General features: G+C 45.3%; 1 protein-coding gene across 7 annotated transcripts in view; it reads left to right on the top strand.

The window, feature by feature from the left end:
• The window catches only part of LOC145413148 (uncharacterized), a 111,726-nt gene extending 91,714 nt beyond the window's left edge, over positions 1–20,012 (top strand). For all 7 annotated transcript variants that reach the window (XR_013899693.1, XR_013899694.1, XM_080282874.1 and 4 more), the window contains 2 exons: positions 19,355–19,463; positions 19,780–20,012. The gene's annotated coding sequence lies outside the window, so the exon portion shown is untranslated. The remainder of the gene's footprint in view (positions 1–19,354; positions 19,464–19,779) is intronic.
• The last annotated feature ends 4,518 nt before the right edge of the window (positions 20,013–24,530 follow it).

Here is a 24,530-nt window from a genome sequence, read left to right as displayed (position 1 = left end):
AAGGCAGTTGTGTTTGGTGGCAGAAACTTGACCCTTACATTAGGATGCGTGTTCCTTAGAAGTGGTGAATGTCCAGGGGCATTGTCGAGAAGCAGGAGAATGTTGAACCCTACGTTGTTTTCCTTGCATTCCACTTGGGGAATGAACAAATCTTTTAACCAGTCACTGGAAAGCTTGGCAGACATATACCCCCTCTTTGATGTCATCCAGTGCACATTTAATTTGTCCATGTTGTATCCTTTGTAGGCCCTGGGTCTTTTTGCACGATGCACAACTGTAGGTTTCAGGAGACATGTTCCTGACGCATTCATAGCGAGCAGAAGGGTGAATCACTCTTTTATGGCTTTCCTACCACGAACTTTTTCTGACTTGGCAGTGATGAATGTTCACCGAGGCATTGTTTTCCAGTAAAAATTCGTTTCATCCATATTAAAAATCTGATCGGTAGTGTACATACCTTCCTGGATAATTTTCCTCAGCGATTCTGGGTAAGACTGATTCAGAGGAGAGATTGAGACAGTTGGTAGAGGAGTTTGGAAGGGTGTGTGAAAGGAGGAAATTGAAAGTAAATGAGAATAAGAGTAAAGTGATGAAGTGTACGAGGTTGATAGATGGTAGGGGGATGAATATAGTTTTGAATGGTGAGTTGCTTGAGGAGGTAGATTGTTTTAAATATCTAGGGTCACATGTTGCTGTGGATGGAAGAATAGATGCAGAAGTGAAGTTTAGAATAAATGAAGTAGGAAAGGTGCTGGGAGGAATGAAAAAAGTGTTTAAATGTCGTTCGCTTAGAATGGATGTAAAGAGAAGGCTGTATGAGGGTGTTGTGGTACCGACTGCGTTATATGGGGCTGAAACATGGAATATGGGTGTAGCAGAGAGGAAAAGTTTGAATGTAATGGAGATGAGGTGTCTGAGGAGTATGTGTGGAGTGACGCGTATGGATCGGGTGCGAAATGATGAAGTGCGAAGGAGAACTGGAGTTGTTCGGGAGATGGCTGGTAGAGTTGAGCAGAGGGTGTTGCGATGGTTTGGGCATATGGAGAGAATGGATAATGAGCGATTGGTGAAAAAGATAACTAGATCTGATGTGAGAGGTGTAAGGCTGAGAGGAAGACCATGAATAGGATGGATGGACAGTGTGAAGAGAGCGCTGGATGCGAGAGGGATGTCTGTTGAGCATGGAAGAGTAGCTGTGCGTGACAGAAATAAATGGAGAGAAATTGTGAATGAATAAGTGATGACGCAGCCCTGAGGGGATATTCTCCCGCATTTGGTCTGATCAGCTAGTAAGGTCGGGTGCGGGTAAGGGGATGGGTCTGTTATGATGTGGCAGGGGTAAACCAGTTCTGCTGTCGGGCCCTGCTGCGGATGTCACTGATTGCATTGCGCAGTTGACCCTTGTGCAGTGTGGTGCAGTGAAGATCTGTCCGTTCTCCCCTTTGGGGCTAAGATGCGAATGAATGTGTTTGAATGGATGAGTAAATGGGGAGTGTGTCGTCCTGTCTCGGCTACCTCCCTTTCCTTGGGGGAAGCAGCCTAGGTATATAGATAGATAGATAGATTCTGGGTAATCACGTGCAGCACTCGTGTCCCCACTTGCTGCTTCTCCTGATATTTTCACACTTTTCACTCTATGCCGTGACATAAACTTGTCTACCCATCCTTTCAATGCCAGAAACACTGGTAGTTGTTCAACACACATCTTACGAGCCACAGACACATATATTTCCTTGGCAGTCTCCATAATTTCACATGTATCAACTGCTAAGTTCCGCTTCACCTGCCTCCCCAGATATAGGTGTAGCAGTTGTTCAGTCTTGAGGAGCAGTTGATTTCCACTTCACATAGCCTGAGCACTTGCTTCTGAAGGGGCAAGTTTCATCTGGGCCTTGATATGGTCACGCTGTCAGTAAATACCACTCACTGTCGATTCATTTATCCCGAATTTCTTTCCCACTTTGACTTTTGTTTCTCCCTTGTCTATTAACCCCTAAAACGCGGATCGTCGCTTTTGCGACGGTCGGCTCAAAGGACAAGACGGCGGGTCGTCGCGTTTGCGATTTGAGTTAATTTTGAATAACCGCGGGCAAGCAGGCTCAAGCCGGTATTGTCTCTCAGTCCCGCCACCCGTGAGCTACTTTTAGCACACTTGACCTTTGTACTACTGACCTCGGTTGTTGCCAAGTCTCATTTTTTTTACCCACGGACGCACCGATGCGCGGCCCTCCCTCGTCGTGCGATATGGCAACGCGCGGATGGCTGATACGTGTCAATCTGCGCCGTCATCTCGCAAGCACTTTTTGCTATTGGGAAACGCTTGTTTCCCCAGTTGTCACACTGTCATTTTTTCGCGCGGTTTGCCCCAGATTAGCGTCAGTCCACGCAAATCTGCCACGGTGACACCATGTCAGGCTCTAGCTCTTCTAGTTCCGTGCCTTCTAGCCCTCCAAAAAAGGGTTTTGTTACCTCTACGCCCTTCAAAACTTTACAAGTGACTACCAAGGGGCTAAGTGACTCGGCCATAGCATTTGAACTGTTGAAAGCCTCTATGGACTACGGCAGTGACGTGGGTGTTTTGTCTAGCCTGGCTGAATCAGAGACACAATCGAGTGCTGATTCAGCCCCGGAAGTGATGATTTCTGTGCCCGAGGAAACTGTGACTGTGCCCAGCACCTCTACAGGGAAGGCCCCGGTGAAAATGGGGCTCGAATATGGAAAGGGAGAGAAAAGGAAGAGGAGCGGAGACAGCAGTGCACCGGCATTGTCCACTACGCCACGCCACACCACCGCAAGCCCGCCACGTTCTCCCAGCCCTCTTCTCTCGTCCTCCTCGTCTGCTGTCCTGTCTCCTGAGTCATCGGAGTCTCCATCACCACCGAGAAAGGGAAGTAGACGAGCAATGTTAGGTATGAGAGGTTATCGTAGGGCCTAGTGTTCGTGTGAGTAAAGTTAAGTCCCCTAGGCTAACTCCCACTAGGCAACTCAGGAGTCACGCCACCGCGGGTGACCTTGACCCAAGCGATAATCTCCCTCCAACCACCACCACCACCACCACAACACCAACACGGCCTGGGATAACCTCTCCCTTACCTACTATTGCCCAGCCTGCCTCACCCACTCCCACACGACCTGCCTCACCCCCCGCCGCCCCAAGCACCTCCCAGCCTAGGCAGGGAACTTTAGATGCTTTTGTGTGGTCAGAGGGATCAGATTTTGTGCCTGAAGATCTGCCCTTTGACGAAAGTGAGTGTGGACTTCAGGCTGACTTCCCTGTGACGACGATGGTGAATGTGTTGACTACCTGTTGGCCTTCCTTGACGACGAGGTTATGGAGCACATCTGTACCGAGACCAACAGGTACGAGGGGCAATGTGCGCCAATTCGCGAAGAAGGTGGTGAGGCTGCGACGCCATCCACGTCGCGGATGGCATCATGGGTGCCTTTGACGATCCGCGAGCTTTTTGTATTTATTGCCTTGATGTTGCTTATGCCGCACAACTGGAAGCATAAGTTGGAAGAGTACTGGGGTTCCGACGAGCTGTGCCCAACACCAATATTCAATAAATACATGAGCCGCGATCGTTTTAGGCAGCTGATGACTTATCTTCACTTCGCGAATAATGATGAGCCTTCCCAAACTGACCCATTATGGAAAGTGAGGGGAATCCTGAACATGATCAAAGATAAGTTTACGAGGTTCTTGCGCCCTTTCAAGAAAGTCGTGATTGACGAGTCTTTGGTATTGTTCAGGGGCTGTCTCGGTTCGTCCAGTACATTCCAAGCAAACGCCACCGCTTTGGAATCAAGTTTTTCGTGCTGTGCGACTGCAAGACGGGGTTCATCCTTGACTTCGTCATCTACACCGCCAGCAATGTCGACTTGGATAAGACTGACCCCCTTGGATTCTCTGGTTCTGTGGTGAAAGTGCTTTTGGAAAAGTACTTTGGCGAGAATCATGTCCTGTATACGGACAATTATTATACAGCTCCAAAACTCGCCAAGTACCTTTCTGAACACGGCGTCGGCTCCTGTGGCACTGTCAGAAGTAACAGGGCACATTACCCTGCCTTCCCAGAGGCTGAAAAGTCAAAGCGGGGAGACGTGCACCTGAAGAAATCTGACAAGATGCTTGCGATCAGGTGGCATGATAAGAGAGTCGTGAACATGCTCACCACAGTACACAAGGGTGAAATGCTGGCAACAGGGAAGGTCGACAGAAGGACTGGCGAGCCTGTGATGAAGCCTGATGCTGTAATTGACTATAACGTCAATATGCGGCTGGTGGACAAGTCGGATATGATGATTGGAGAGATTGACTGTCTGAGGAAAAATCGTCGTTGGTACAGGAAGGTGTTCTTGCACTTGATTGACATGTGCATGTTGAACGCCTTCATCCTGTATAAAATCAAGAACAGGAAGCCAGCCAACTACTCTCTCAGAAGATTCTCCAAGACTTGTGTCTACCAGCTGCTTCAGCGTTATGGCCAGGTGCTTTCAACAGGTCCCAAACGCCACCCTCACACACCTCCAGACCGCCTACAGTGTATGGCCTACCTTCAGCGACACCGCCTGGAGCCACTGCCAGCCACTGCAAAGAGGGGGAAAGCACTGAGGAGGTGTCATGTGTGCAGCCACACTACCAGGCAGGAAAGAACTTTTAGGCGCACCTCCCTGCAGTGCAAAGAGTGCAAAGTTCCCCTCTGTGCTTACCCGTGTTTTTTTCGACTACCACAGCCTAAGTAGATTTTGAAAATAAGGGTAAAAATATTGGGAAAAATACTGAGAGTGACAGTGATAATATTGTTTAGTTTTCTTTTACGTGCTGACAGTGACAGCCTGATGAGTGTAAATTAGTGTATGTACTTGTAAAAGCACTGACAGTTACAGTGTTTTTTGTTGTAAATAATTGTACATAGTAATCATATAAGTATTGCGAGTGACAGTCACTCCAGTGTAAAAAGATAAAAGCATATTTTCCTATTCTATGTTCTGAAAGTAAAAGTTTTTTGTGTATAAAATATTATTTTTATAACACTGGACAGTGACACTGATGAATAAGGCAAAAAAAAAAAAGATACAGTGAAAGTGAGCGATAGAAATGAAGTGCGAGTGGCCGACAGGAGCGAGAATAAAGTGCGTGCCGTAAGGCTGAATAAACTCGCGCCGCGGTGGTCTTCCTCATTCCCAGTCCACAATACTGGCAGTGACATTGATTTTTATTACCGTAATAGTGACAGGCAAACGTTTGCGAAGTCCTATGATGGAAAAAAAAGGAGTATACGTGTTTTTTGCCGAGAAAAGGCAAATGTGACAATATTGAAGGGAAGATCGCCACCGCGCTGCATGTCGGCCGTGCGCTCTGTCCATTTTAGCCTTATTTTCAGTTCTTATTTACAAATACGGATTCCAAACAACCTGTACGTTGTTGTATAAAGTGTACTGTGACAGACTGAGGCTGTGGTAGAAAGAAAACCGGGTTTCTGGAGGTGTGAGAGTGAAGACTTTGTTACCCAACTTTGCAAGTCTTCACAAGTCCTTGGGTAGTCAACGAAGGCTCAACATGTGGCTCAGGAGATAGCTGAATGTAAGTAATATATGCCTTAAAAATTTTAATGCTCTAGGGTTAATCTATGATTTTTGGCTAATATTTTTCCACAGGTACTCAGACCCCGCTACAACCCCGCCACAGGGGGGGGATCGCGCGTACACAGCCGCGTTTTAGGGGTTAACTTCACTATCTCGAGTTTCTGCGCGTAATTTAAATTCTTTCGTCTTTTAATTTCCCTTTTAGGTGCTGCCGCATTACGTGCAATGGTAGGAGGACGAGGCCGAGGTGTGTCTGCCTTTGTGCGAGCACCTAAAATGGCTTTTGTCCACACCTGTGACCCACTGGTCGTGCTTGTTAAGTCCCAGGGGATCGTTCTCCGGTTCGTGGCCAATCACAGTGCCGTGACGTCACAACCGACGAGTGCGGGAACCCGCTCCTCTGGGTGATGACGCATTGCGCGGGCTTTTTGAAACTTTTTCAATTTTTTCTTTTCCCTTTTTTCGTGATAGCATGCATTTTGACCGCGATAGACGTGTTTTGGCAGCTTTTTAGGTGCTTGTGATAGCATTAAATAGTGATAGCAAGACCCGTTATAGCAGAGGGTTGACTGTATATATACTGTATATGTATATATATATATATATATATATATATATATATATATGTGTGTGTGTGTATATATATACATATATATATATATTATATGTCTATGTATATTTTATTCTACCCCACACCCACATTGGGGTGCAATTGGAGGTCTGAATGATGATGATGATGATGATATGGTTATGATTCTCAACAAGTTTTGCTGGCAGCTCCTTGTGTGTATAGTTTTTACTGAAAGGAGTATGTATAGTTGTGAGTAAAAGATGGAAGAAGAACATAAGAGAGTATGGATCAGTTGAGTCAAAGATTGTGTTGTAACAATTTATACAATGTTAAATTTATGTTACATTATGGGTATGATTGAAAGTTGGAATACAAATGTGGGCAATTGTATGCATGTATGCGCCATCTCAAGATCGTGCAACCAGAGTGAGAGAAGAGTTCTGGACAAATGTGGAAGTGTGCATGGAAAAGTTTGGAAGGAATGAGAGAGTGTTTTTGATCAGTGATATGAATGGTATTGATCAGTGATATTAATGGTAAAGTAGGGAATGTGAAGGTGGATGGAATGGTTGGTGAGTGGGGTGTGCCTGCTGAGATAGATGAGAATGGCAGTGCGTTAGTGGACATTTGTGATGTGAGGGGTTTGGTGATAGCCAATACCCTCTTCAGGCACAAAGTGATTCACAGGTATACATGGCGAGTGATGAGAAGGGTGGGTGGTGAACTGAATGAATGGAAGGCAGTGATTGATTATGTGTGTGTGGATGAAAGGATGCGAAGATGTGTAATGGATGCAAGAGCTTATACAGGTTGGGGGAGTGGACTTTCTGACCACTACTTGGTGGTGGCCAGAATAAAGATCCAAATAAGATGGAGAAATAGAAGAAGGGAAGGACGGGAAGAAGGAGTATTTGCAAGGAGAGTGGAAAGGTTACAAGAGGATGAGAAAAAGGCAGAATATAAGAGAGAAGTGGAGGAACGATTGGGCAAATATGAATTAGAGCAGATGGGGGACGTGGAAGGTGTGTGCAGGATATTTACAGAAGAAATATGTGCAGCATGTGATGTGGTGTGTTGGGTGAAGAGAAGACGGAGAGGGGTGCAAGGAATGAAGAGGTGAGACAGGCTGTGGCACAAAAGAAGAAAGCATACAATGAATGGATGAGAAATAGGGGTGTGGAAGAAGTTGAGAGGCGGAAGAGAGAGTTATATGTAGAAAGAAAGAGAGAGGTGAAAAGATTAGTAAGAGAGAGTAAGAAGAGAGTGGATGAGGAATTTGAGTGTAAAGTGGAGGGACTGTAAGAAAATGTTCTGGAAAGAGGTGGAGAGTAAGACAGGGCAGAAGTGTAGTTAGCAGGGGAGTGAAAGATAAAAATGGTAGATTACTAGTGGAGAAGGTAGAAAACAATTGCTAACACATACATTCCCCCCCAGTCGTCCCCCACAGTACCACACAATTACTCTCCACAGATACACCACATCGCTAACATACCCATCATCATCCTGGGTGGTGATTTCAACGCCAAGTTGTCGGCCTGGCATGTCAACAACCCTGACACAGACAGAGGGCTGGTACTACAATCCCAGACAGATCATCTTTTCATACTAAACAGTCTAGACCAACATACCCATATCCCACACCAAGCCCTCTTCCTCCCATCATCTACAGACATCATCATCTGCTCCCCAAACCTCGCTTCCACTACATCATGGAGAGTGGTCAAAACCCTAGGTTCTGATCACCTCCCAATCATCATCACTACCAAAACCAGAATCACCCCTGCTGGCCACAAACACACATACACTAATTATAAGAGAGCCAACTGGGAGGCCTTTGTAACTGAAACAGAACAACATTTCGGAACACTAAACAGTACACCCATCACAAACATCAACACCGCTGTGCACACTTTCAATACAATCATACAAAATGCAGACAAAAGACACATCCCTAGAGGCAACAGAAAGAGAGACAACCCCAACTTCACACCAGAAATTCAAGGCCTCATCAGACAACGGGACACACTGCGACATTCCCCAACACCCCATACACAAGACACCATACAACAAATACAAGAACTCAACACTCAGATAAACAGTAAAATATCAGAACAGCAAACACTAAACTGGAAAAATTACCTCCAAACACTTGACCACAAAACAAACATCAGCAAACTCTACAAATCACTAAACAGCATCACACTTTCCAATAGCAACACCACACAATCACACGCTGCCATCACAACAACAGACACCATACTCTCAAACAAACAACAAGCAAACACTCTTATCAATCACTTTTCACAAGTCAGCCATCTAACCCCCCATCCGGAAGACCGACGTATCATCAGACGTAAGAGACAGTTCCCCACAGACCCAGATTACGCACCTTTCACTTACAACCAGACGAAGCACATCATTAACAATCTCAAGCACTCATCTGCCTGTGGACCAGACAACATAAGCAACATTCACCTTAAACACCTAGGACCACAAGGCATACAAGCACTCACCAACATATCAAACTACAGCTACTCACACAACATAATACCCAACATCTGAAAGCATGGCAATCTCATCACTATCCCTAAACCCAACAAAGACCCCACGTTACCCTCCTCACATCGCCCCATCACACTCCTCTGCATCCCCTCTAAAGTCACTGAACGACTGATACTACAACTAGTCACACCTCACATTCCCCTAGCCCAGTCACAACATGGCTTTAGGCCACTACACTCCACAAACACCCTTCTTACAGACCTTACACAGAGAGTTTTCGATGGCATGAATTCAGCTAGGCCACCACACAGAACACTCCTAGTCACACTAGACATTAGCAAAGCTTTTGATGCCATCCCTCGCCACAACCTCACAAACAAAATACTCAACACAAACATGCACAATAACACAAAAAGATGGCTGGCAAACTACGTAGCAGGCAGATGTGCACACGTAACATTTGCTGGTCAGTCTTCTAACATCAGAAACTTCACAAATGGCGTCCCCCAAGGATCTGTTTTGTCCCCTACACTCTTTAATCTATACATGCACGACGTACCCACACCCCACACACCACAGATACACATAGCTTCCTATGCAGATGATATAACACTTACATGTACACACCAAAATGCAAACACAGCTGCACACATCATTCAACCTTACCTCAACACACTACACGAATGGGTCACCACAAACAGGCTCAAAATAGCCCCAGCCAAATCTACAGTGACTCTTCTCACAAACTGGACAGCAGAACACAGTCACATCCCACACCTCACCATAAACAACACTCCCCTACCACACACACACACACCCAAAATCCTTGGTGTAACATACAATACATCAATGTCAATTAAACAACACATCACAAACATTAAAAATAAAATAACACCAAGACTCAATGCTTTGAGGTCACTTGCCCATACAACATTCAGACACAACAAAGAAACCACCACCACAGTATACAAACAATACATACGTTCAGTGATGAATTATGCAAGCCCTGCCTGGGCTTCTAACCTGACCAAAACACACTACAACACTCTACAGACCATACAGAACAAGGCCCTAAAAATAATCACAGGCTGCACAGCTACAACACCCACAGACCACCTACATCAAGAAACCAAAGTCCTCAAAGTCAAGGATCACCTAGACATGAGAGGCACCCAGTTTCTTGCTGCAGCCTCCACAAACCCACAACATCCACTACAGTACATGGCAGCACATCCACCCACACCAAGGAACATCAAAACAACACCCAGCACACGATACCATACACAAATACTGTCCTCTCTCCTCCCTCGCCCACCTCAGACCAGCTTCCAGAAGCATATCCACACTCAGATCACTCGCCGCTTCATTCAGTCACTTAAAGACAACACACAGCTGCATGCACGGCCCCCTGACATCCACCCTTCTGAATCCTATCTTCCTCGTGAGGACAGGGTCCACCTGGCCAGGCTGAGATGTGGGCACCATCCAGCCCTCTTAAGCTACCAGAAGAGGCTGGATGACTCCGTCGCTGATGCCTGTCCAGGATGCAACACAGCACCCCATACTATTAAGCACATTATGGAAGACTGCATTGCACACAATCACCTACGCCAACAACACAACATACACTCTTTGAGAGCTCTGTGGGAAAGCCCGGTCTCGGCCATGGCCTTCCTAAGGGACTCGGGGGGGCTGTTCGGCCAGACTGCCTAGGGAACAACTACTACTACAACTACTACTACTTTAAGGAATTGTTGAACATAGAGGATGGAAGTAATGCGAGTATAAGTGGCTGGGGAATGGCTGAGAGAAGAGGGGAGGTGAGAAGACAGGAAGAAATCAATAGGATAGAAGTTGTGGAAGCAATGAAGAAAGTTAATTTGGGGAAATCCCCAGAAATTGATGGAGTGTGTGGTGAAATGCTGAAGCATGGGGGAGAGATAGTAGTAGAATGGATGTGGAAGATGTGCAGATTGGCCTGGGAGTAAGATAGAGTCCTGGAGGATTGGAAGTCAGGTATAATTATTCCCTTGTACAAAGGAAAGGGGGGAAAAGAAGTGTGTGGGGTATCATAGGGGCATTTGTCTTCTTAGTATAATAGGAAATGTGTATGGTAGGACACTTATTGACAGAGTTAGAGAAAGAACAGAGGAATTAGTTGGAGAAGAACAGGGAGGCTGTAGGAAGGGAAGAGGTTGTGTAGATCAGATATTCATTCTTAGATCTTTAGTGGAAAAGTTTCTAGAGAAGGGAAAGAAGTTGTATGTGACTTTCATGGATTTGGAGAAAGCATATGACAGGGTGGATAGACAAGGATTGTGGAAAGTATTAAGAATATATGGAGTAGATGGGAAATTGTTGAATGCTGTGAAGAGTATGTATGATGGTGCTAAGGCTGCAATGCGTGTGGATGGTGAACTGAGTGAATTTTTCTCTTTGAAGGTTGGGTTGAAACAGGGATGTGTCATGTCTCCATGGTTTTTCAATCTGTACATAGATGGGGTAATAAAAGAGGTACAAGGTAGGGAAGTGGATGTTGGAGTGGCCCTGGTGAGAGAGGGTAGTGTTTGGAAACTCCCTGTACTGTTGTTTGCAGATGATACTGTGTTGTTGAGTGAGGACGAAGGAGAGTTGCAAGGCTTGGTGGATGAGTTTGGGAGAGTGTGTAAGAAACGGAATCTAAAGGTGAATGTAGGGAAGAGTAAAGTGATGGTCTTTGAGAGAGGTGAAGTCAGTGAATGTACAGCGAGGTTGGATGGTGAGGAATTGGAAAATGTGAGTACGTTTAAATACTTGGGTAGTGTGATGAGTAAGGATGGAGGTATGGAGGGTGAAGTGCTTGAAAGGGTACAGGAGGGAAGAAAGGTTGCTGGTTCCTTGAAAGCAGTGATAAGAAATATGGAAGTGAAAAAGTTACTACATGACAGTATTGTGATACCAACTCTAACATATGGAAGTGAAGCTTGGACGTTGTTGGACGGACACAAGTCAAGAGTGAGAGCAGTGGAAATGAGTTATTTAAGAGGAACCTGTGGAGTCACATGCAGAGATAGGCTGACAAATGAAGATATAAAGGAGCATTGTGGTGTGGATGTGGATGTGATAGGAAGCATTAGGAGGAATACACTGAGGTGGTTTGGCCATGTGGAGAGGATGGAGGGTGAAAGACTGACGAAGAGAGTGTATGTGAGTGAGGTAGAAGGGGGGAGAGGGAGGGGGAGGCCGAGCATGAGAAGGAGGGATGGGGTGGAGAGGTATATATGAGAGGGGGGTGTGAGTTGGGAGCAGGGCAGTGAAATGGCGGGGGACGGGGCGACGTGGAGGCGATTTGTTTGTGGCCACCCTGAACAGGATTGAGGCATCTGGCAATAGATAGATTAAAAATAAAACATATTGTGCCCCATTTGTTGTTACAGGCTATCCAAGCTCGATATGTCTGTAACCCACGCCCCCTTCCCCCAGCGCCTAAGGTATCGTGCAGCTGGCATGGCTGTATCACTTACTGTCTTACTGAGCCAGCCATACAGTAACTGTTAGGCACTGAGGGAAGGGGGCATGGCTTACAGATACAGTAAACCCTTCATAAGTCAAACTGTATGGGGCTTAAGAGTAGTTTCCCTTAATAGATTTTCCAACTAACCCAAAGTAATTGCAAAACAACGTATACAGTATCCCTCGGTTATCAGATGTAATAGAACCAAAGGCATGTCCAATTAATGGCTCCATCCTGATAATGGACTTCTCCCCTGACCCCCATTCGTACATAACCTAACCTTGAAAGCCAGTGTAAAAGGCCACCACAGTACATTGTACAACTTTTGTTCCTGGTGTTGAACACTACTCTGTATAGTCAAGCAGACCTATAAATCACGACTAAGCAATTACCATGGTCAAGCAGACCCATCAACCACAGACAAGCATTCACCACTGCACGTCCATACCTTTCTGTGACATGAGGGGGGGGGGGGAAGGGTACATAAGAAAAATGCATTGGGCACACAAAACATAATGGTAGAATGGAATAAAATCATAGTGAAATAGAATAAATTTATGGTGCAGCACAGAAAGCTTGAGTAAAATCAAAGTCAACACTCACAATTCAACCATCCTGCATCAGTCTAACCCAGGATCTGCTGCATCTCCTGAGTCATCACTACCCTCCTCCTTTTCCCTGGTGATGGGGCAATCATCACACTCCCTAGGAAGATGCTTGCGAGGAATAGCAAGGCCAGAAGCAAATAAGGAACAACCACAAAATCCACAACATGCACCACCATAACTACTGTCCGCAAGATGTTTGCTCAACTCTTACCACGCGGGAAATGAGAACAACTGATGGGGTGTAGAACAGTCATTGGGTGAACTACCCAGCCATAATACCCCTTACAATGATCACAAATTATATATGATGCATTGGGTGTCTTCCCTTTCCTCTCTTCCTTCCTTCCTCTTTCATCTTTCTTTCCCTGTCATTCTCTCCTCTTCCTTTAGTCCGTCAGGTGAACCCCCCATTTTTAGCCAACCGGTACCAAAAAGATGGCAAAGGCTCATTGGTTTCATTTGAAAGGTATATTATTCAGGAACTCATTTTGCCCTGGTAGCAGTCTGGATTTCACAGCTTTCATATTTTTATCGCCTATTGAACAGACCACCTATTGGCGAATAAATCCCGCCAAATGCGGTAAAGCCTGTATGCGGTACATTCATATCAGAACTGCATGTCATGATTCTACATGGTATGTCAAGTGCCTTTTACTTTTTTAAGTTTTAATTATGGCCATTTAATGCTACTGTAGTAAAAAGTTTGGTCAAATCAAAACATGTTGTACTTTTTGAGCCAACATTTTATAATGCCAATAATCTACACATTGCTATATCTTTGCAATCAGATAAGTTATTGATATTTAAAATTACTGTTTTCATATTCAATACATCCATATTCAGACAGAGGGATCACATGTAGCAATTATTATTCAGCATATAATTATGACTGTATAGTATAGGTGACCATGGTGACACATATATACTGACTATTCTAGTCAGATCTCATGATAAGCTGAGTTGATATCTTGATTGTTACAATTTAGGAGGTTAAATGAATGAACTAGAACTAAACACCATCTTTAATTGAATATTGTTTCATTGCACTAGACACTGTATTAAAATGTACAAACAGACTACATAATGTTCTCAGTAATTCTTGTCATTTGCAATACTTTCAGAGTAATTCAAAGTCAAGTTCTTCCATTTCAGCATCATCGTCCATCACTTGTGGGTCATCGTCTTCATCATCCTGTGGCTGGTTGTCACAGTTTCTCAACTTACATAGTTCAGAGCACTTCATGTTATTAACCATGCATGTACACTGTGGGAGGGCGACATGACCTTGAACAGTTGCAGGCCAGGAGTTCCAATACAGAATCGGGTGCAGGAGCGCCATCCAGCCAGTCAATTTTCAATTCCTCTTTCCCATCTTTTGCTTCAACTTTCCAACCTCGACCTCTAGGTGATGGTACTTCTGGATAAGCTTCTAGACTTCTTCGCCAAACACCGGCCTGGTAGTTGGCCCTACATGCATGTTTATGAAGGGCGTCTGCACATGGTGGAAGCTGGTGCGGTTCAACACAGCCTTTCTTACTGCTGAAAAATGATACCGCAGTTCATTTACTTTTCGGACGCTCGTTTTGGTTGCATACATTTGACATGTAAATGCCTCCAGGTTGTTACGAAGTGAGTCTGAGACATCCCACACAGTTCCAAGATCTGCGAATGTGGACTGGAGCTCTGCGTCCTGCTTTTAGCAGCTTCAGAGAAGCTATCTTTCCTCGGCCTGCAAGGGAGCTCACGCTGTCACATCCAGTGTATGCATGCATCCCAAGTAAAGCTTTGCATACCAATGGTCCTAGTGTAGTGTACACTTTCTGTACATCTATGTAAGATACCCTTGCCAAAGTTCCACACTTAAGATACAGGTGTGTATCTATGTCGTCACAGAATGCAAGTGCCAACAAAAACACATCTGTATCATCAGCTACAAGTACAACTGAATCAAATATTAGGGAAAGATCAATAGTGGCTGCATTTGATTCCGTGTATCTTAAAATGTATGGAAAGATAGTTTATTTATGTTATTATCACATACGGTTGCTAAGATACGACGATAAGTCGGTTTTCAAAATTTATCTGGCGGCTCAAACAGTACAAAATCTTTTGATTTGACCAAACTTGGTGCTATAATGGCATTACATGAACAAAGTAAAAGGCACTTGACATACCATGTAGAATCATGACATGCAGTTCTGATATGAATGTACCGCATACAGGCTTTACCGCATTTGGCGGGATTTATTCGCCAATAGGTGGTCTGTTCAACAGGCGATAAAAATATGAAAGCTGTGAAATCCAGACTGCTACCAGGGCAAAATGAGTTCCTGAATAATATACCTTTCAAATGAAACCAATGAGCCTTTGCCATCTTTTTGGTACCGACAACCCCCTGTACCTGATGGACTACTTCTGCCAATGGGTGATTTTACACTCCCACTTCTGTCTTTCCTTCATTTTTTCCTCTTCCTTCCGCCTGTGAGTGAATCTACACTGAGTAACAAGCCAAGTGGTTTCCTGTACACCAGGAAACCATTTACTATGCTGGGTGGTAACCGTATAACCAATTTATGGCGCTTGGTGGTTTAGTGTGTAATTAAAGTGCTCCAATCGGATTTAGCCAGTGCAGGTTTACATCCAAGGGATGGTTGGGGTTCAGTGCTCACGTAATGCCACTTAGGGATGAGTGAGACTGGTAACTCTCATCTTTAATGTCATGACCAACTTACCTAGCCCCTGGCTCCTCCGCTTCTCATGAGTTAACATAGGATTGGATGATGGACGGATGCTCACCATCCACTCACTCGATGTAGTGCTGCTCTCGGGTGTCTGCACTTTCCTCTCCTCCATTTTTCTTTCCATCCATCCTCTTCTGTCTTTCTTTCCTTCATTCTTTCCTCGACCTTCTGCCTACGGGTGACTTTACACTCCGACTTCTGTCGTTCTTTCCTTCATTCTTTCCTCTTCTTTTTGCCTGTGGGTGACTCTACATTGAGTGACAAGCCAAATGGTTTTTTGTACACCAGGAAACCATTTACTACGCTGGGTGGTAACCATGTAACCAAATTTTGGCGTCTGGTGGTTTAGTGGGTAATTGCGGCGCTCCAATTGGATTGAGCCAGTGAAGGTTTGTGTCCAAGGGGTTGTTGGGGTTTGTTGCTCATGTAATGCCACTCAGGGATGAGTGAGGCTGGTCACTCATCTTAAATGTCAGGACCAACTTGCCTAGCCCTGGGCTTCTATGCTCCTCATGGGGCAACATAGGGTTGGATGGTGGTGGTGATAAAAGTGAAACAGTCAAAACAGGTGACAGCGCAAGAGCGGCACGACCTGATCCAATGATGGTCAGATCCAGAGTGACTGCGTCTGCCTTCGTCTGTCTACCAGCTCTGAGAGTCAAGGCAATGTTGCCACAAAATTTTCCACATGAGATTTAAATTCCCACAAAAAATTCACTCAAATTTAATGACTGAGATGTCCTCCCACAAAAGGCCAAATCTCCCACAAATTTATGTTAATTTACCATTAAGTGGCAAGGCTCAGTCTGAGTTTGACTTAAAAGAAATTCCGTCTTCTGCAGGGTTGGCTCATTGAGTTTTTACTGTATATAGAGATTGGGTAGCCTTTAAGATGACCCAAGGCTTTTTTTTCTTTTTTTTTGTCACAGAAGGAACCATAGACCAGAAGCCTGTAAGATTGTTCCCTCTCAGAAAAAAAACACAAGATAACAGAGAGCCAAATTCAAGGTCTGTTCATTTCAAGATGCCTGGACACTTCATTTGAAAGACTGGAGGGCATAGACAATAGGAAATACAGATAAAGGAAGACAGTTCCAGAGTTGACCTTCTGCATACATGAAGGACTTGTAATAACATATAACTCTTGCCTTTGCGAGTTGGAGAGAAAAGAGATGAAAGCTTGTTGCTAGACGGATGCTACACAGCCACTGCAGTGGTGGAGGGACACAAGTAGACAGTTCAGAGGAGCAGTGACTGTTGAAGCAATGATAGAAAGGAGATAAAGATGCAACAATGTTGCAAAGAGACAGAGTTTGAAGGGAGCCAGTAAGAGAAGGAGAGTTAATGAGATGGATAGCCTTTGACCCCACGTTGTTGAGAAGAGCTGTATGTGGGGAGCCTCCCCACTCATGAGAGTTGTACTGCAAACAGGGGCGAATAAAACCTGTGCGTAAAGTCACCAACTGTGCAGGAGGAAAGAAGGCATGGAGTTGGCTTAGCACACCTAATCTCTTGGAAGCAAATGTTGTAAGTGAGGTAATGTAATCTTTCGAAGATAAATCATGAGAGAATGAAACCCCAAGTATGTTTAAAGATGATGCAGAACTGAGTTGCATATTGTTAAAAATTAGGGAATACCCCTGTTGAAGATTTTGGCAAGTTGAAAAATGTAAGAAGCAAGTTTTTGATGCATTAAAAACAAGTTTACTTTTACCCCAATCAGAGATGTAATCAGTCAGACACTAGGTGTGCCATGGCCTCATCCTTCGTTGAAGTAACTGCTGAGATGGATGCAGCGGGAAGTGACTAGAAAGGTGAAGGGTGGAGTCATCAACGTATGAGTGGATAGGGTTAGATGTACAGCTTAGGTCATTGATGAATAGAAGGAAGAGAGTTGGTGATAGGACAGAACCCCGAGGAACACTGCTATTGATAGCTCTAGGAGAAGAACGGTGGCTGTCTACAACAGCAACTATAGAACAGCCAGAAAGGAAGCTATAGATGAAGGCACAGATAGAAGGATAGAAACCTTAAGAGGGCATTTTGGAAATTAAAGATTTATGTCAGACCCGATTGAAAGCCTTTGAGATGTCAAATGCCATGGCATAGTTTTTGCCGTAAGTCCCAAAAGGAGGAAGACCAGGAGTCTGAAAGATAAGGTAGAAGATTGCCAGTGGAGTGTCCCTGGTGGAGCCCATACTGACAATCAGAAAGAAGGTTGCAACTTTCCTGTCACAATCTTCTTTCTGATTGTCAGTATGGGCTCCTCCAGGGACACTCTACTGGCAATCTTCTAGCCTACCATTCAGACTCCTGGTCATCCTTCTTTTGGGACTTATGGCAAAAGCTTTGCCATAGCACATGACATCTCTAGGGCTTTCCATCGAGTCTGGCATAAATCTTTAGTTTCCAAACTGCCTTCTTTATTTAAAAAAATTTTAAATACAATATGTTACAGCAATTGAGCTATAGTTGGAGGGCTGGGAATGGTCACCCTTATTTGGAACAGGCTAAATAAGAGCAAACCTCCAGCAGGAAGAAAGGGTACATGTGGACAGAGGTGAAAGAGTGTGCCTAGGCAGGGTGTAAACACAGATCTTGAGAACAAGATAAGGGACCTCATCAGGCCCATATTCCTTGTTAGTTGTGGTGGCAGAAAATACAACAGTTAAAGAAATTTTAAGGTCAGCCATGAGGAAGCCAGTGACGGGAAGTGATGGAGGAACAGCACTGGAATCGTCAGATGTGGAATTGGAGGAGAAAGTCTGAGCAAAGAGTTCTGCTTTTCCAGTAGAGGAAAAGTTACAGAGCCTTCAGAGTGAAAAAGAGGAGGGAAGGATGATGAGATAAAGTTGTTAGAAAGGTTTTTGGCAGCATGCCAGTTGGAGTGGGAAGAATTTGAATTGGAGAGTTCAGAGCTTTTAGTACAAATGAAATTATTTTTAGCAGAGCGAAGAACAGACTTAGCACGATTCCAGGCAGAAGCATAAAAGAGATGAGCTTCAGGGGTGGTTCTACTCTGGTACCTATTATAGGCCATTTCCTTCCAGTGGACAGCATTAGAACAAGCCCAATTAAGCTTTTTTTGTGTGTGTGTGTGTTGAGGTTTATATTCTCCTTGATAAATTAAGTATTAGTCTGTCTACAGCCAGATGCCATGGAGTGATTATCTGACATTGAGTTAGTTGTTTTTCAGGGAGGGACACTAACCCTGCCACAACCCACTTGTTGACACGTAGGGAACACATATGGGTTGGTTATGTAGCTACCACCCAATATTGTACGAGTAAATGATTTCGTGGTTTACAGGAAATCATTATGCTTGTCAGTCAGTGTAAAGCCACCTGAAAAGGAAAGAAGAGTAAAAACAAGCGACAGGAAAAATGGGAGAAATACAAAGAGAGAAAGGCAGACAGAGAAAAAGAATGATAGAGGTGAAGGAAGATGTAGGCAGCACTACATCAGTTGAGTGGATGATGATCACCGCCAGCTACCACCAGGTGATTAGTAAAGATATAATTACAGTACTGTATTTACCATTCGATGTGAGTGCACTGGTTCTGAGTGCACCTGCTGGTGCCTCCCTGGCTACTGTCTGCCTTGGTTGTTATATTATGCATTTGGCAGGGACCTAGGGAGGTGACAGGCTGGGTGATTTGGCCAGCAGGTTGTGATGTGGAGCCAAAGTAAATTGCCATGCTATTGCCTCAGGGACCTGAAATGTGTCTTTCAGTGCTCCTTGTTGCAGGATACATGTCTTGTTTAAACATGTGTTTTGATGGTTATTTTGATGCATAAAACATTTTTGGCAGCTGCTGTGTTTTATTCTAAAGAACATAACTGATTGCAGAGTCAACCACTCATCTGGTGTTGAGATGTGTGGAGGAGTCCTTATGGATTCCCTGAAGTTGTTGCAAGAAATTGATCTGCTGCAAGTGCTGTGCCTGTGTCCAACCAAGGTTTGTTATGTTGTGTTGTAGTCTTGACATCATCTGTTGCTTTTGGTGTTAATCTTTCCCAAAACATTTCATGTAAATTAAAATCCAGTACTTTTTAAAAGTTTGCTTCTTTTTTTGTGTATATTTTCTATTAAATGAATTTGTTGTTATTGTTGTTGCAAGTACAATATTTACATGTGAACTCTATACTGTATTCTGAGGATTTACCCGTTATGTGTATATAAACTGCTGTGTATATTCCATCTGACATATTGAATATGGGATTTGCCTTGTGGTATCATGGGAGCTTGTCTAGTATTGTCACTCTTCCTTGCAGGTACACGTGGACTGAAGTCAAAGCAATGGGGCAGGGCGTGTTTTTTTTTCCAGGACTTCAGTGGTCAGTGAATGGGAGTATGGGTCTTTTATTCTGGCAAACTTTAGTTTGTCTCTCATGGTTTTTTGAGGGGGAGGGGGTTCATTGAACTCTGCCCCTCAACCCCAGATAGGGGTACAAAAGGAGGTCTGGATGATGGTGATGCTGTGGTTATGATTCTAGACAGGTTTTGACTGGCAGCTGCTTGTATAGATATTTTTAACTGATAGAGTTAATAATAAAATGTTCCCCGACTACTTGTTGTCATGTGAACCAGTGCATTATGTGGAAGTTTATATTTGTGATGATAAGTATTAAGCAAAGACATAATTACAATACTTCCCATACAGTGTAGCTGCACTGCCCCTCAATTGCACCAGCCTCCCTTGCTGCTGTCTGTGCAGGTTGTTGTATTCCTCACCCAGCAGGGACCTGTGGAGGTGACAGCCCAGGTGATCTGGCCATAACATGTAAAACCATGGTCTGAGGCCACCTCCCTCTTTGGTCTGGACATGGTCATCGCATCATGTTATATACTACCGCACTTCCTGTGGGCAAGTTTTAGGTGCTGCTCAGAGTGGATGGTCTGATCTGGTGATTTTCAGGTACTGTACTGCCAAGGTAGGTGGGTGTGAGGGTGATTTAGTGCTCGGGTTATTTATTGTATAATGCCATCGGTGGACAGAGTTACTGGATGATATTCAGCAGAGTGTGTGATTTTGAGCCTAGGTGGTGAGGTGAGGAGAGTTAAGGTCGTTGTGAACTCAGTGGTGCTGGACAGTTGTCAATCAGGTGAGGTTATTCCAAGGTAATGTTTGTGATGGGCATGCGAACTTGAGTCTTTGATTCCATTGTAGGTAGTAGTAGTAGTAGTTGTTCCCTAGGCAGTCTGGCCAAACAGCCCCGAGTCCCTTAGGAATGCCACGGCCGAGACCGGGCTTTCCCACAGAGCTCTCAAAGAGTGTATGTTGTGTTGCTGGCGTAGGTGATTGTGTGCAATGCAGTCTTCAATAATGTGCTTAATAGTATGGGGTGCTGTGTTACATCCTGGACAGGCATCAGCGATGGAGTCATCCAGCCTCTTCTTGTAGCTTAAGAGGGCTGGATGGTGCCCACATCTCAACCTGGCCAGGTGGACCCTGTCCTCACGAGGAAGATAGGATTCAGAAGGGTGGATGTCAGGAGGCTGGGCATGCAGCTGTGTGTTGTTGCCAGGTATGTGTGAACATAATACTGTTCGGGGTCAAATTTAGGTAATTGCACATGCAGTTTGGTTGCCATTTTTCCAGTATTTCCTGATTACCTCTCTCGTATGCCCAGGTCAAGAACCACCGTTGTCCACCAGTGTAACGCTAGGTGTTTTAAGGTCAGCTTCCCGTCCCTCTAACACCTAGTGTGTAGCTGGGCTTTCTTTCTAGACCAGAGCTTAGACAAATAGGAGAGAGGCAGGACACAAAAACTCGAGGCAACAACCTTACACGTCTATCTAACCTTACACGTGTATTACTAAATTCTACAGTGGAGCGGGTAGATGTCACGAAAACATACACTGGACAATTATAATTCTTAGGCCTAGATATGGGTTATTAGTATCGCGCAGGATACTACCCAGGTCAAGGTCGAGCAAGGTGAATAGCACTTAGGGCAGAGGTTTATATACTATTATTGCAGGAAGTCTAAGTTTTATATATTTTTGGAGTGGGTGGTACTATTTCACTGTTGGTAATTATTACTTTAACACTGGGGTCTGTGTATGATTTTAGTATGATGCGACGTTATCAGATGGTAACGTATTCACTGTAATAGACCCGTATTTCACTGCTTGGCCGTGTTCACGATTTCACTTATTTTATTCACCACTTTTATATTGTCACTGTTTCTCTCACTGACTTCCTTTATATGGTTAATTCACTGCCCTGTCTTCACGTCACTAAGTCACAGACACTGTGATTTCCTTTTCACTCCTTTCGGGTCTGGGCGTCGTGGTGGTCAGGTATAAGGGCGGCGGAGGTGACCCAGCCTCACTACTGACGGGGCTGGGTTCAGCCAGGGGCCTCTGTGTTCAGGGGCCACGGGATCACGCGTAGGGGCGCCCTCGCTCGTCTGGGGCTATGGGTGGCGAAGGGCCCCGAGCTTTCGGGGCTTGGGGCGGGAGTACGGCCCTCAGGGCTGGGGCCGAATAACTGCCTGAACTTCTCGCTCAGGCACCTGACGGAGGACAAAGATCTCCATTTCTGGGTTTAGGGAGGTCCCACCCGGGGGTCCTGGGGGCAGTCTGGGGGTCCCGAGGGCTGCGGTCCCTGGTGCTCGGTTGCGCCGTCAGGAAGAGGCTGCGGCGCCGGCCTACGTCAGGGTCCTTCAGGTGAGTCCTCTCCAGATCCGGCTGTAGGGAGAAGAGGCCAGGGAAAGTCACAGGGCCTCTCCAGTACTCCTCCAGGCTGGGGACTCCCTCTGAGTTGTAGGTTGGTGAACAGGAGTCAGCACCTGAAGGAGGAGCGGCTACAGGCCGTGGCCTTCTAGGGGTGTGGCTACATGCCGTCGCTAAGGCCCGGCTATTGGCCGTTGCCTGGGGAAGAGAGCAGCTACAAGCCAACTCAGGGACACCTCAGAGCAGCTACAGGCCGTCTCCTGATTTCCCTCAGAGCGGTTACAGGCTGTCTCCTTCAGGAGGGTTGAGCGGCTACAGGCCGTCTTGGGAAGGGCATCTTCAGAGCAGCTACGGGCCATCTCCTGTTTTCTCTCAGAGCGGCTACAGGCCGTCTCCCTCAGGAGAGTTGAGCAGCTACAGGCCATCTTGGAAAGGACACCTTCAGAGCGGCCACAGGCCGTCTCCTGTCGAAGGCGGGAGTGGCTGCAGGCCGTCTCCTGTTTTCCCTCAGAACGGCTACAGGCCATCTCCTTCAGGAAGGTTGAGCGGCTACCGCCCGTCTCAGGGGTGCTGGCAGGAGCTGGAGTAACAGCTCCACCCCGATGTTGGTTGGGGAAGGCTAGCCCGGAAGGTAGTCTTGTATTCCTGCTATGGTGGCAGCGGGCGAGCTCCGGGTCATAGGGTCTCGTGGCCTGGGCGGACGTATGTCGTTGTCGCCCTGAGTCCCGGTGCACTGTCGTTGCTCCTCTGTGGGCTCCTGGGGGTGTTAGGTCGCCCCCTGTGGCACTATACTGCATTTTAGTATTCAAGTTTAATAGTGACCTACTTCCTTCAAATGAAAATAATATCAATTAACTATAGACCAGTACACGGCCCGGGTATGTGGGTGCCACGGTGGCACTCGCATACCCGGTAGTGACTTAGTTACCCCTTTATATTACGTTTTCTCTTTCTCTTACCGTAGAGAACTGAGAGGAAGATTATTTTATGGGTAACTATAATTTTTAGGATAATATTGGCCCGTAACCTGATAGAAAACGTTAGGAGATATACATTGCGTTAGTTTGGCCATGTGGAGAGTGAAACTGACTAGGAGAGTGTGTGTGAGTGACGTGGAGGAGGGGAGAGGGAAGGGGAGACCGAGGATGAGAGGGAGGGGGGGATCGAGGATGAGATGGAGGGATGGGATAAAGAGGTATAATTATGAAAGAAAGGGGTGTAAGTTGGGGAGAAGGAAAGTGCGAGACTGACTAGGAGAATGTGTGTGAATGACGTGGAGGGGGAAGAGGGAAGGGGAGATCGAGGATGAGATGGAAGGATGCAGTAGAGAGTTAAATGATAGGGGTGTAAGTTGGGGGGATGGAGAGTGAGAGGCCGAGTGCTGCTACCATACATCTTGTCCCAGTGTCAGATCTTAGCTTGGTTTTGCACTGGGCTCAGAATAACTGGATCTTATGTGTTTGGTGCACGTTCTTCTGTTTTTATGTATATTTTGTCACTAATGTAGTTTTTTAAGCTGATTCCAAATTTGAATTTATTTTTGGTGAGAAATTATTTTTTATTTTTTAAGTTAGGTGACGGTAGGTTAAGTTAATAATAGTAGTCAGGTTAGATGATGATGATAACAAATAATATTTAAGTATAACATATAGAAACCACTATAGTCGCGGCGCACGACTCTGAGGTTGTCATTATCGTACCCTGGCAACCTACCATTCAAAAGTGCCTCCAATTTCGTATCATATTATATACGAATCATTATTATGCACGAATATATTATACACGAATATTATTGTAATGCTAGGTAAAAAAGGCCCGACTCCTCGGTCCTAAAGCACCTAATGTGTAGCGGGGTCCTCTTTCGAGACCGGGGCTTAGTGCAATGAAAGTGAGGCAGGACACAAAAACTTCAGGCAATAACATATTAATAATTACCACAGTCAGACACAGGACAAAAGCAGCAGATATTACAGCACAATATATGACACAGAAATAAAACCTTAACTAGGATATTAGTATCTCGCAGGATACTGGCTTAACTAATACTGACGCCAGTACAGTAATTCTAGTGTACAGGGAACACGGGCGCACGTGGAAGCGCGGGGAGAGAGACTCAACAGAGGGGAGGGGAAGGACTCGTGACGGGTCAGAACAGAGTTATTGTTATGCTGAGTGAAGGGGGAAACCTGTACTGTACACAGGAAAAATCATCTGGTAAATTACCAATATGCTGGAAATCGAACCAGGGACTCACAGATGAGAGCCAGGCAGCATACCACTACACCACGACCAGGTAAAAGTTAACTCACGTTGTCACAATCTTGTAACCAACGTCCCTCCGCCC

The sequence above is a fragment of the Coenobita brevimanus genome, chromosome 95, assembly GCF_032717465.1.
Source record: "Coenobita brevimanus isolate Jiangsu-jjx chromosome 95, ASM3271746v2, whole genome shotgun sequence".
In the NCBI taxonomy this organism is placed as follows: domain Eukaryota; kingdom Metazoa; phylum Arthropoda; class Malacostraca; order Decapoda; family Coenobitidae; genus Coenobita; species Coenobita brevimanus.
Note: the sequence above shows the minus strand (reverse complement) of the source record. Positions and strands in the feature narration are given on the sequence as shown.